Source organism: Culex pipiens, chromosome 1 (assembly GCF_016801865.2).
Source record: "Culex pipiens pallens isolate TS chromosome 1, TS_CPP_V2, whole genome shotgun sequence".
Classification (NCBI taxonomy): domain Eukaryota; kingdom Metazoa; phylum Arthropoda; class Insecta; order Diptera; family Culicidae; genus Culex; species Culex pipiens.
In genome coordinates this window covers 64987890-65000802 of record NC_068937.1, presented here as the reverse complement: position 1 = coordinate 65000802, position 12913 = coordinate 64987890, and the positions used below count along the sequence as shown (strand labels likewise).

Here is a 12913-nt window from a genome sequence, read left to right as displayed (position 1 = left end):
GCCCAGACCTGCGGGTCGTTCTGCGCTCGGAGGCCGTCAAAAAGATCGGAACTTTCCGAAATGCTCTGAGGTAACCTGTTTTGTTTCGGTGGTGGTTTGCATGAAGATGTTTGCTTGCGATCTGGCTGGCAAAAGCCCAGCATAATTACGGTTACGGTTAACAGCGGCGCACAGCGCCTTTTCGGTCGAAAAGACTGCTCCCAGTTCTTAACCCAGCTAATTCTGTTCCACGTTTGGAACTCTTCGAGGTACACACGCACACGATGACAACAGCGGAGGAGACGTCCTCCCGGTCCCATCTGCGACGACCAGCAGCGAGCTTGGCCAGCTCGTTGCCAATCGCAGCCCGATGGAGCCAACCCTCGTCATCGCAGCATCGTACACCCGGAGAACCATCGTGTCGGTAACCGCTGAGGGTCAACAGCGACGCCAGGAGGCGTCGGGGGAGGCCACGGAGGTCTCCCCCAGTTCAGGCAAGTCGTTTTAGAATATAATTTTTCCGATTAAAAAGCACCCTCTCATCTGATCAGGGAGTCTCGCATCGCATCGACGCCGACGCCGGCGTCACCGATCGCATCAGGTAGCAGAGCAGCAGATCACGCACGGCGCCACCCACGCACGGTGGCTTTGCGTTCAGCACAGACCAGCGCAGATCAACAGCAGCAAGCAAGCAGACAGACGAACCGACAACTGACGTCGGCGGCACGCCGTCGAACAACAACCGCAGCCCTTCAAAGCATCCACCCCCGCAACGAGCAGACAATCAACCGATCAATCAAAGCAGAGCAAGCATGGCAAATTTACACCAGCAGACGGTAGCAGCACACCCCAATTCCAACCCAAGTTCAAGGTTGACCTGCTGTCGATCGACGCCATGATGAAACAGCACCTGAAAGAACGAAAAATCAGCATTTTGCAGCACACCACGACACCATTCAACCGCAGAAGTGTCCCCAGCAGCAGCGCGGCATCCTGGTTGATCGCCCGAGGTCCAGTCCGGTCCAAAAAGCAGCAAATCCGACGAAAAATCGATGCATTTTTGACTGCAGCAAAGTGCACGATCCAGCCCGTCCAGTAGAATAAAAATATCTGACTATTGTTCGATCGACGGCCACAGCCGCGATCGCTAGTATATAAGGAGAACAATGACCAATCTTGACCTAGGGTAATAGCAGAAACAGTAGAAGTAGATAAGAGACGAAGATAACGGATAAGAGATAAGGAACAGAATCAAAACAAATCAGTGGGATAGCAGTGGGAATTGTAGTAGTAGTTGTAACAGCGAGAAGAATGTTTGAATCAGAGTGATTCCAAGGCGGCCGGTATGATCGCGCGAGAGATCAATTCACAATTTTACCAGCCTAAATGTGATCCACAAATAAATGTAATTTTGTCCCTGTCTGTCCCTGGCCCATCTCTGATGAGAGCCAGTGGTGATCCTCGCTCTTTTTGAACTCTCCCCGGTTCGCATCCCATGTACTGTCCCCTTTAGAGTTTAGTTAGAAATAAACTGCCGACTACGCCAGACGGTTACGCGTTTTAAAATAAACGTTTTTCTGTTCGCGCAATAAAATTGTTTTAGTTCGCGTAGTTTAAAAACAGTGTTTCAATCAGCGTCCGAAATCTCCCGAACCGACCACACGCGCGAACAAAAGCAAAGTATTATAAATGATATGATTTCCAAAAGAAACAAAATACGCCATTTTCACCAAAAGAATATTTTTAATCGTACAAATTCTTAATCAAACAAGCGTTTATGACAAACGCGAGCATAGCAAGCTTCACATGCGCCAGTGACAACGCACACCGCGGTAGGCGCAAAGAAAAACCGAGATATAAGTGAACCGCGTGTGCCGCACGGTATAGGGAAGATAGCCATTCAGCTTCTACGAATGTGACAGAGTCAGAGATAGCTATTTTTACAACCGCACCACTACACACTCAATCGCGAGAACCTTAGGTAGAAAGCCATTGGCGTCGCCAGCATTGAAAACTTTGAAAACGATATAAACGATGAAAAGCTTAGAAAGCTCCTATTGGAATCCAATGAACCCTGTTAAATAAACTTACGAAATCACGAAAAAATTGAGTCTACTTTTAGGCGATTTTCGGAGCCCACGGAAAACAAATAGATTGTAGCCGGATGAATGTCCTATGTCACAAAAGTTTTTAAATAAACATTGGACAGTTATGCAAAAACAAACAGGACAAAAGAAACCGAAAAGCTACGATATCTTACATGTTGTAGGAAACATCGGTAGACAAGCTACTACAAACGAGTATAAGTCGAGCCAGCAAATATATGCGCCAGCATTCTCGCGCCAGTATTCGAAGCTCAACTTGACAACTTGTCGACTTGGCGACGAAGCGTCGAAAATCGATGCAGTGTGATTTTTTGACGATTTTTCCGATTAAAATTCATGCTGAATCGACATATTTACGAAGATGGAAATGACGTCCTGGCTTAAAGTAAAACCTATCCAGGTTTTCAAGCGAAGATGGCGTTCGAATGGTGAACGTCCGAAATGTCAAAATCGCGCAGTGATACCAACATTAGAAAAAAATGTGGCTGTCATACCATGGCACTCTTTTTTCGTAATGTTGGTACCACTGCGTGATTTTGACATTTCGGGCGTTCACCTTTCGAACGCCATTTTCGCTTAAAAACCTGGATACCTTTCTTTAGTAAGAAAAGCAAAAAGTAAATCGTTCTAAAAATTGATCGGGATTGCCGATCGATGTCGAATTTGTTTCAGATGCTCACTCATGGTCTGTACTATGAATGTAGCAAGAAATTTTGAATAAAATCAGAAATGAAAAATGTTGGCGAAGGTCACCAGGTGGGCTTTTACCTTTTTTAGGGATTTTTTTTCTTATGGTAGATCAATCAAACGGCTCTAACTCCAGAACCATATTATGAATCTGGATGAAAATTTGGGAGGTTGTAGGGCTCGAAAAATGCATTTTTTGAGATAAATAAAAGATATGAAAATGAAAAAAATTGACCATAATTTCATTTGAAAACTGTGTATTTTGTTGAAAAGTCTGGCCGCATCCGAAAACAGATGGATATTTCGAAATTTGCGTGGCAACTCGCCCAGGTTCAGCACACTAGCTTTCGTCTGCATTTAGAAGAATCGAAATCGGATATATGGGAGCTGAGAACGGCGCGACACAAAATTTAGCAAAATTTTACCACATACGAACATCACTCGACCTCCACGGAATTTATTTTCTCAAAATTCGAGGGTTGGAGATAGACGAGTTCTGTCAAGGTGAATCGATAGAGCGTCGAAAATCGATGCAGTGTGATTTTTTGACGATTTTTCCGATTAAAATTCATGCTGAATCGACATATTTACGAAGATGGAAATGACGTCCTGGCATAAAGTAAGAAAGGCAAAACCATGAATTTTGATACCCATATTGCCCCAAGTCGTATGGTTCGATAAATGTCCCCGGTAGAACCTTCCCTAAGGGCACTGGCCACTCCGGGTGTGGCCGATATCCTACCAAATTGTTCCCAATCACTTCGGTATTCCGGTGACCGTTCTGGCAACCGTCAATAACTTCTTGGACCTCCTCTCAAGTTCGTGCACCACCTGTTTCTTTCAATGTGTGCGTGTGTGTGTGAGCAATAAAATTCCCAACGTATGGTCCGTCTTTGATGAAAGTCTGATGGACACTAAATCCTCCAGAGGCTAACTTTTAGCTTAAATCCACGCAACAGAAACAAAATGTCACGCCGCGGGCATGCGACGGTAACGCTACATTTTCGAAAAAATTTGCATTGACACCGCAGATAGAGCTTTAAGACAAAGTCCTTTGTCAAAAAATTGCAGTTTTGAAGGCATTTTCAACAATTTTGTAAGTAAATTTGAATTTAGTCACTTAATAATAAATTTACATTTTATTTATTAAATAAATTTAAACATTGAAATCATATTTTTTAAACGAATCATTAAAAGAAACCTAGCCTTTATGATCGATTTAACATATAAATTCAATTTGTTCACTTTCAGGGAGTCCGTTTCGCGGTGCCTGTCCGTCGGGACGCATTTTTTTCGCGTTTCGTTTTCGTCGATCGTCGTCGGTGTGTATTTCGGATGAGTGCGTGCGTGTGTGTGAAGGTGCGGCTAGCTCTGGTTGTCACGATGACAGCAGAGCTGAGCCAGTTCATTTCGCGTTGCCTGTCCGTCGGGACGCATTTTTTTTTTCGCGTTCCGTTTTCGTCCATCGTCGTCGGTGTGTATTTCGGGTGAGTGCGTGCGTGTGTGAAGGAGCGGCTAGCTCTGGTTGTCACGATGACAGAAGAGCTGAGCCAGTTCGTTTCGCGGTGCCTGTCCGTCGGGACGCATTTTTTTTTTCGCGTTCCGTTTTCGCCGATCGTCGTCAGTGTGTTTTTCTCGTTAGTCATGTATCACAGCTGAGCAATTCTCTACGAAATCGGTCATTTTTCTTCAATTTAAATTTTTGTATTTTTTAATCCGGTTGAAACTTTTGTGGTGCCCTCGGTATGCCCAAAGAAGCCATTTTGCATCATTAGTTTGTCCATAGAATTTTCCATACAAATTTGGCAGCTTTCCATACAAAAATGATGCATGAAAATTCAAAAATCTGTATCTTTTGAAGGAATTTTTTGATCGATTTGGTGTCGATTTGGTGACCGAGCCACGTAGCCTAGTGGTAACGCTTCCGCCTCGTAAGCGGTAGATCGGGGTTCAAATCCCGGCTCGGACCAACACAACTGGTGATCTTTTCCCTACTGGATTCGATTGCTTAGTAAAGGAAAGGTAGTGTATCGTCACAAACTGGACCTTATCACGACACCTTAGGGAGGCGACCTATGGAATGTTAACATTAACCTAAAACATGTTAACATTAGTTGAGTGAAAAACTGCAACTGAATCCGCTTTGTAGCCGGGACCGTGGTGTAGGGGTAAGCGTGATTGCCTCTCACCCAGTCGGCCTGGGTTCGATCCCAGACGGTCCCGGTGGCATTTTTCGAGACGAGATTTGTCTGATCACGCCTTCCGTCGGAAGGGAAGTAAATGTTGGCCCCGGACTAACCTAAAAGGTTAGGTCGTTAGCTCAGTCCAGGTGTAGGAGTCGTCTCCCTGGGTCCTGTCTCGGTGGAGTCGCTGGTAGGCAGTTGGACTAACAATCCAAAGGTCGTCAGTTCGAATCCCGGGGTGGATGGAAGCTAAGGTGTAAAAAGAGATTTGCAATAGCCTCAACAATCAAGCCTTCGGACACCTAGTTTCGAGTAGGAATCTCGTAATCGAGAACGCCAAGGCAATGCTGTAGAGCGAACAATTTGATTTGATTTGATTTTTTTGAATCCGCTTTGTAAATGCCGGCCCCGATACTCTTCAAGGGTGTTCCCCTCAGGAACTGGGAAAGATTTACTTTACTTTACTTTTGGTGTCTTCGGCAAAGTTGTAGGTATGGATATGGACTACACTGGAAAAAAATGTTACACAGTAAAAAATTTTTTGGTGATTTTTTATTTAAATTTTTGTCACTAAAACTTGATTTGCAAAAAAACACTATTTTTAATTTTTTTCATTTTTTGGTATGTTTTAGAGGACATAAAATGCCAACTTTTCAGAAATGGCCCAGGTTGTGCAAAAAATCTTTGACCGAGTTATGAATTTTTTAATCAATACAATTTTTTTTTCAAAAAATCGAAATTTTGGTCGCAAAATTTTTTCAACTTCATTTTTCGATGTAAAATCGAATTTGCAATCAAAAAGTACTTTAGTGAAATTTTGATAAAGTGCACCGTTTCAAGTCAATACCATTTGTAGGTGACTTTTTTGAAAATAGTCGCAGTTTTTAATTTTTTTTAATTAGTGCACATGTTTGCCCACCTTCGAAAAAAAATATTTTTGAAAAGCTGAGAAAATTCTCTATATTTTGCTTTTTTGAACTTTGTTGATACGACCCTTAGTTGCTGAGATATTACCATGCAAGTGTTTAAAAACAGGAAAATTGATGTTTTCTAAGTCTCACCCAAACAACCCACCGTTTTCTAATGTCGATATCTCAGCAACTAATGGTCCGATTTACAAAAAAAAAAAAAATCGTGAAATTTCCCGATCTCTTCGAAAAAAATATTTAAAAAAAATTAAAAGAAAGACTAACATTTCAAAAGGGCCAAACATTCAATATTACGCCCTTTTAAAATGTTAGTCTTGGTTTAAAAGTTTTGAAAATATTTTTTTCGAAAAGATCGGAAATTTTTTCGAATGTTTCATATTTCAACATTGTAAATCGGACCATTAGTTGCTGAGATATCGACGTTAGAAAATGATGGGTTGTTTGGGTGAGACTTAGAAAACATTAATTTTCTTGTTTTTTAACCTTTGCATGACATTATCTCAGCAACTAAGGGTCGTATCAACAAAGTTCAAAAAAGCAAAATATAGAGAGCTCAGCTTTTCAAAAATATTTTTTTCAGAAGTGGGCAAACATGTGCACTAATTTAAAAAAATGAAAAACTGCGACTATTTTCAAAAAAGTCACCTACAAATGGCTATAACTTGAAAACGGTGCACTTTATCAAAATTTCACTAAAGTACTTTTTGATTGCAATTTTGATTTTACATCGAAAAATGAAGTTGACAACATTTTGCGACCAAAATTTCGATTTTTTGAAAAAATATGAGTTAACAACGAGCTTGCCCTGAGAACTTCAACCGAAGTTCCCACGACCTTCCCTACGACGTCACCACCACGGATCATCTTAACACCAACAACAACAACGAATCAGCTGACACAGCATCACACCGATGCTGTGCCCCATCTTTCCCACAAGGCAGTATTGAAGAACGTGACTGCAAGGTAAACACAGACACAGCTTGTATTATTAATTTATAATATAGATTCATTCTTGTTCAAACCTAACTAGAGTGCGGTTCGTCATCCGAACATCCTAAATTTAAGTTCAAGTCTTTTTTTAAAAAACGCACTAAATGCGTTCAATCCTTTAATTGGCGCAGTCGGCGCGGATAGATGTGAAGTGATTCATCCTTAAACGAATATTAAGGATTTGTGTGGACAGTCAATAGTGAAATTTCGTGAAAGTGCGTGGTAGAAAGTGCAAGCGAACATTGAAACTAAGCCACAGAAGTCGATGCAGTTTATCATCCCTTCTCAGCATCATCACGAGAATTTACGGTGTTGTCCTCCGAAGATCATCACGAAATCCGCAACCTACGTAAGTAAGTTAGTTTCCTAGTGTAAGAAAATATTTTTTTAAAGTGATTTTTCAATATTTTTTTGTCAAAAATATTTTAATAGTGCATTAAAAGTAGTACTAGTGAACGAAGTGTAATTTATTATTTTGAATGGCTCATTTCGATGCCAACCGAAATATGGAACACCTCGAACAACAAATTCAGCAGTTGGTGCTTTCAATGCAGCAACGGGATGAGCAATTAATTAATCTACAGGCGCAAATTAACCACAACGAGGAGATTCATGCAGGCGCGCTAGCTGCAGCGCAAGAGGCCGCCAATAATGCGTTGCAAGCACTACACGCAAACGCAAATAATGTCAATAACTTTAACGATAACTTAGCTTCGCAGCACAAAGAATAAGCAAGAATTTTCAATTTCATTCCAACTTTTAATGGAAATTCATTAAAAGTATTTTCCTTCATAAAATCTGTAGAAAACATTTTACCACAAATTGAAAATTTTGATCACAATTTAGTTGTCGAAGCGATTAAGTCGAAAATAGAGGTTGATGTTTTGGAAGCGTCGCCTTCCGAAACATGGAACGAAATTAAGCAAAGTTTAGTACTACATTTTGGAGATAAACGTGATGAAGCCGCTCTTGTCCGCGATCTACATAATTTACCTTTTTCAGAATCTGCGGAGGAATATTATGAAAAAATCGAAAAAATGTTGGTACTTCTAACAAATAGAGCAAAATTGTTAGAACCCAATGAAACTCTTCCAACAAAAATTAATCTCTATAAAAATATGGCGTTAAAAGTTTTCGTAGGTTCACTACGAGGACAACCTGGAACTTTTGTAAGATCACGAAATCCAGAAAGCCTAAACGAAGCCTTGATACTCTATAACGCATGAGCATGAGCATGAGCATGAGAGATCACCCATGGTTGCCCCTCCGTTGCTGAACAGAACCGTAATATCCTTTCAGCACTACTGATCATAGGCTTCGACGATCTAGTAGTGTTTCCCTTATCAACAGCATGTATGAATGCGCTGAAAAGATAAAACACCATGATTGATAAAGCTAGATCAATTGCGAATAGGTAACAGTCATTGGCCACCAACGGCGCCCGCCATGTCAGTTTGTAGACCTCGATTTTAAGGGACGGGAATGTTAGTTAGCGCAGGTTGCTACTAGGGCAGCTGATTTACTCTGTGCTTACACCCCACGAGCGCCAGGAACCTGAAAACTTGTTAGTAGGATAGGGTGTTTGGTCAGGATTCATCATAGAAGATGATGATGCGACCCAAAATCATAGTGTTTGTTGAAAGGTATTATATTTTATTCTCAAGGCAAACAATCGGATGCTGCGGATGAGACATTTCCCGTTTAACTGTTGTTAAATTTTAAATGAAATGGTTTCATCTTAGACAGCCGGCTGTGGAAAGATAAAGCCAAATAATATTTATTTATAGAATGAGGTGTTAAACGCAATGCTGCAATGATAGCGTAGTCTGATTTTTAATTATATAACCATTTAATTCATAAATTTGTTACGGAAACGACGCTACGAACTTAACCATCAAATGCCTTTCGATCTTCTTTCTGTTAACTAGATGAGGTATTGATTATCGTTACCTCTCGAGCTACGATGCTATGGAGAGGACTTAACACATAAACAACCGACGTCGAGCCCTCCGAGCTACGGAGCTATGGGAAGGTCTTTACAACACAAAAAAAGACTCGCACACCACACAACGTTCTTGATGAATCAAAATATTATTTTACGCGGTAAAACTAACGAACTCAACCGTCAAATTGCCTTCCAACTAGCGATGATGAAGAAAGGGCACTTTGCACACAAACACAATCATCCGCTTGCATTAACGGAACATTACGCACAAACAGCCACACAAAAGAGACGAAAATTATCGCGAAAAAACAGGACTGCGCGTCCCCAGAAGCACTGAACTTATGACGGCATTATTCAATTATACTGACCAATCACCCCATGCACACAAACAGCCACACAAAAGAGACGAAAATTATCGCGAAAAATCAGGACTGCGCGTCCCCAGAAGCACTGAACTTATGACGGCATTATTCAATTATACTGACCAATCACCCCATGCACACAAACAGCCACACAAAAGAGACGAAAATTATCGCGAAAAATCAGGACTGCGCGTCCCCAGAAGCACTGAACTTATGACGGCATTATTCAATTATACTGACCAATCACCCCATGCACACAAACAGCCACACAAAAGAGACGAAATTATCGCGAAAAAACAGGACTGCGCGTCCCCAGAAGCACTGAACTTATGACGGCATTATTCAATTATACTGACCAATTACCCCATGCACACAAACAGCCACACAAAAGAGACGAAAATTATCGCTAAAAAACAGGACTGCGCGTCCCCAGAAGCATTGAACTTATGACGGCATTATTCAATTATACTGACCAATCACCCCATGCACACAAACAGCCACACAAAAGAGACGAAAATTATCGCGAAAAAACAGGACTGCGCGTCCCCAGAAGCACTGAACTTATCTAAACGAAGCCTTGATACTCTATAACGAAGAGAAAAGTTGTATCGAAGGTCATTCTTCTAGAAACTTAACACCAACGGTGCCGAGCAAACCAAAATTAACTCAACATCCGAGTCAGCTACAAATAACTAATCAGCGACAATTGCCAATGCAACAACAATTTCCCTTTTATCAACAATTTCCAATTCAACAACAATATCCTTTTCCTTCACCATTCCCAACCCAACAAAGGTATCCAAATCTTCAACAATTCCCTGCTCAATATCCTTACAATGCTCAACCAGTACAAAGGATAAATAACTACCCAAATAACGGGCAGCAGAGAATGATTTTACCAAAACCGACCCCAATGGAAGTGGATTCTTCCATAAGGTCAAAAATATTAATCACATGAACAGAGTTAACAGGAATCCAGAGCTCAAAAATTTCAAAATTGAGGAACTTCGTAACATAAACACTAACGAAGTGGAGGCAGAAGCATTTCCACCCGAACAGGTAGAGGGTTACTACTATTGAGGATGAAGTTGAAAACAAAAATTTAAATTTTTTAACGGCAAGCGAGGAAAACCCCGAAACTTAACGAAAGGAAATTACATTCCTTATATTAAGCTTATGTCAAAGCTTAAGTTTTTAATAGATACAGGGTCTAACCAAAATTATATTAGCCCGAAATTGATTAAACATTCCTTACAATTAGCAAAACCAAAAATAATTTCAAATATATCGGGAAATTATAAAATTGATAAATTTATAAAATTAAATCCCTTCCCAGATATCAGTGACAAAATATTCGATTTTTACGTATTTGATTTTCATGAATATTTTGATGGCCTAATAGGCTATGAAACCTTACAGGAACTTGAAGCAAAAATTGATGCTAAAGAAAATCATTTGAAAATTTTCAACCGCGACATAAACATGTACAAAAAATATCCAGAACTAATGAGGGCAGAAATTGCAGCCCAAACCATTCAAAACATTGAAATCCCATGCGAATTCAATAGGGAATTTTACTTCGAAGAAACAGAAGTTGCACCAAAACTTTTCATTGTACCAGGTGTCTATAATGCTGCTAAAAACAAAACAATTATGACTCTGAGAAACGAGTCCGATTACAACCAAATCTTTTCTATTCAACATCCAATCTCTAATTAAATAAATAATTTTGAGACAATGCAAACCACCGAAATCAATAATCACGAGTTTTTAACATCAAAATCACCGGACAACTTTATGAAATTAATCAATAACCTAAGGTTATCACATTTAAACCATGAAGAAAAATCAAAACTCATGGAAATTTTAAAAGATTATAATGATGTTTTCCATTTTAAAGCTCTTTCGACTTCCAGTGGGGTTGCACATAAAATTCGAACAACAGATGACATACCAGTTCATCAAAAAAAATATAGATACCTATTTTGTCATAAAGAAGAGGTCGGCGCACAAATAAAAAAAATGTTGAAAGAAGGCATAATTAGACCTTCAGCTTCACCTTGGACTTCGCCGATTTGGGTAGTGCCTAAAAAAATGGACGCCTCTGGTGAGAAAAAGTGGCGACTTGTTGTCGATTATAGAAAATTAAATGCTAAAACTATCAATGACAAGTTTCCAATTCCAAATATAAGCGACATTTTAGATAAACTAGGAAGATGTCATTACTTTACTACATTGGACCTAGTAGCTGGATTTCATCAAATTAAAATGGATCCAGCAGACATTTGCAAAACTGCTTTTTCAACCGAAGATGGTCATTATGAATATGTTTGTATGCCTTTCGAATTAAAAAATGCGCCTGCAACCTTTCAAAGACACATGAACGTTGTCCTTGCAGGACTTATTGGGAAAATTTGTCTCGTCTATATGAACGATATAATTATTTTCAGCACCAGCATTCAGGAGCATTGCACAAATCTTAAAAAGGTTTTTGACGCTTTGCGAAAATCAAATTTGAAAATCCAATGCGATAAAAGTGAGTTCCTAAAGAGAGAAGTCGAATTCTTGGGACACATAGTAACGTCAGAAGGGGTTAAACCCAACCCTGACAAAATACAAGTTATACAAAATTGGCCTTTGCCAAAGAATGAAAAGGAATTGCGAGGATTCCCTGAAATTCTTGGCTATTATAGGAAATTTATAAAAGATTTTGCTAAAATAGCAAAACCCCTCACTAACTCTTTACGAAAGGACGAAGGAATCAAACATACTAAAGAATTTATTGGAGCTTTTGAAAGATGCAGAAATATTTTAACCGGGAGTGATATTTTACAATACCCGGATTTCTCAAAACAATTTATTCTAACAACAGACGCCTCGAATCATGCTCTAGGCGCTGTACTTTCACAGGGCATTATAGGGAGTGATAAACCTATCGCCTTTGCTTCACGTACTTTGAATAAATCAGAAGAAAACTATTCCACCATCGAGAAGGAGTTACTCGCTGTCGTTTGGGCCTGTAAATATTTTAGACCCTATTTGTACGGAAGACCATTCATACTTTATACGGATCACAAACCCTTAACATATGGTTTGAATTTAAAAGGTCCTAATAATAGACTAATACATTGGCGTTTAGCGCTCAGTGAATTCCAAATTGATCCACGTTATCGGCCAGGTTCTCAAAATGTAGTAGCTGATAGCTTGTCGCGACTGAATCTAGAATTGAATTTACAAGAAGACTCTGACGATATCAGTGCACATTCTGCTGATACGGACGATTCAGAATTTATCAAGTGCACTGAAAAACCTTTAAATTGCTTCAATAATCAGATAATTTTTCAAATCGGCCCAGATGAAAATAACATTTATGATGAAATTTTTCCAAGAATGTTCCGTAGGACGATAACCAAATTAATATTTGGAGTACCTCAAATTATATCAATTTTCAAAGAATACATGAATCCAAAAAGGACTAATTGTATTTTTTGCCCAGAAAGTATAATGAATACGATTCAAATTGTATACAGAAATTACTTCCACAGGTGCAAGAATTTCAAAATTTTCATATCACAAAAATTACTTATAGATTTAAAAACTCCCGAAGAACAAAACCTCATCATACAACAAACGCATGATTCAGCACATCGAGGAACTTGGGAAAACTTGAAAAAAATATCAAATCGATTTTTCTTTCCAAGAATGAAATTTTTGATACGCCAACACATAAAGT

The 12913-nt window shown here is 39.6% G+C and overlaps 1 protein-coding gene across 1 annotated transcript in view; it reads right to left on the bottom strand.

Annotated features, from left to right (window-relative positions):
* LOC128093590 (uncharacterized) overlaps positions 1-12913 on the bottom strand; it is a 435512-nt gene that overhangs the window by 414448 nt on the left and 8151 nt on the right. The gene's annotated exons all lie outside the window — the stretch shown is intronic.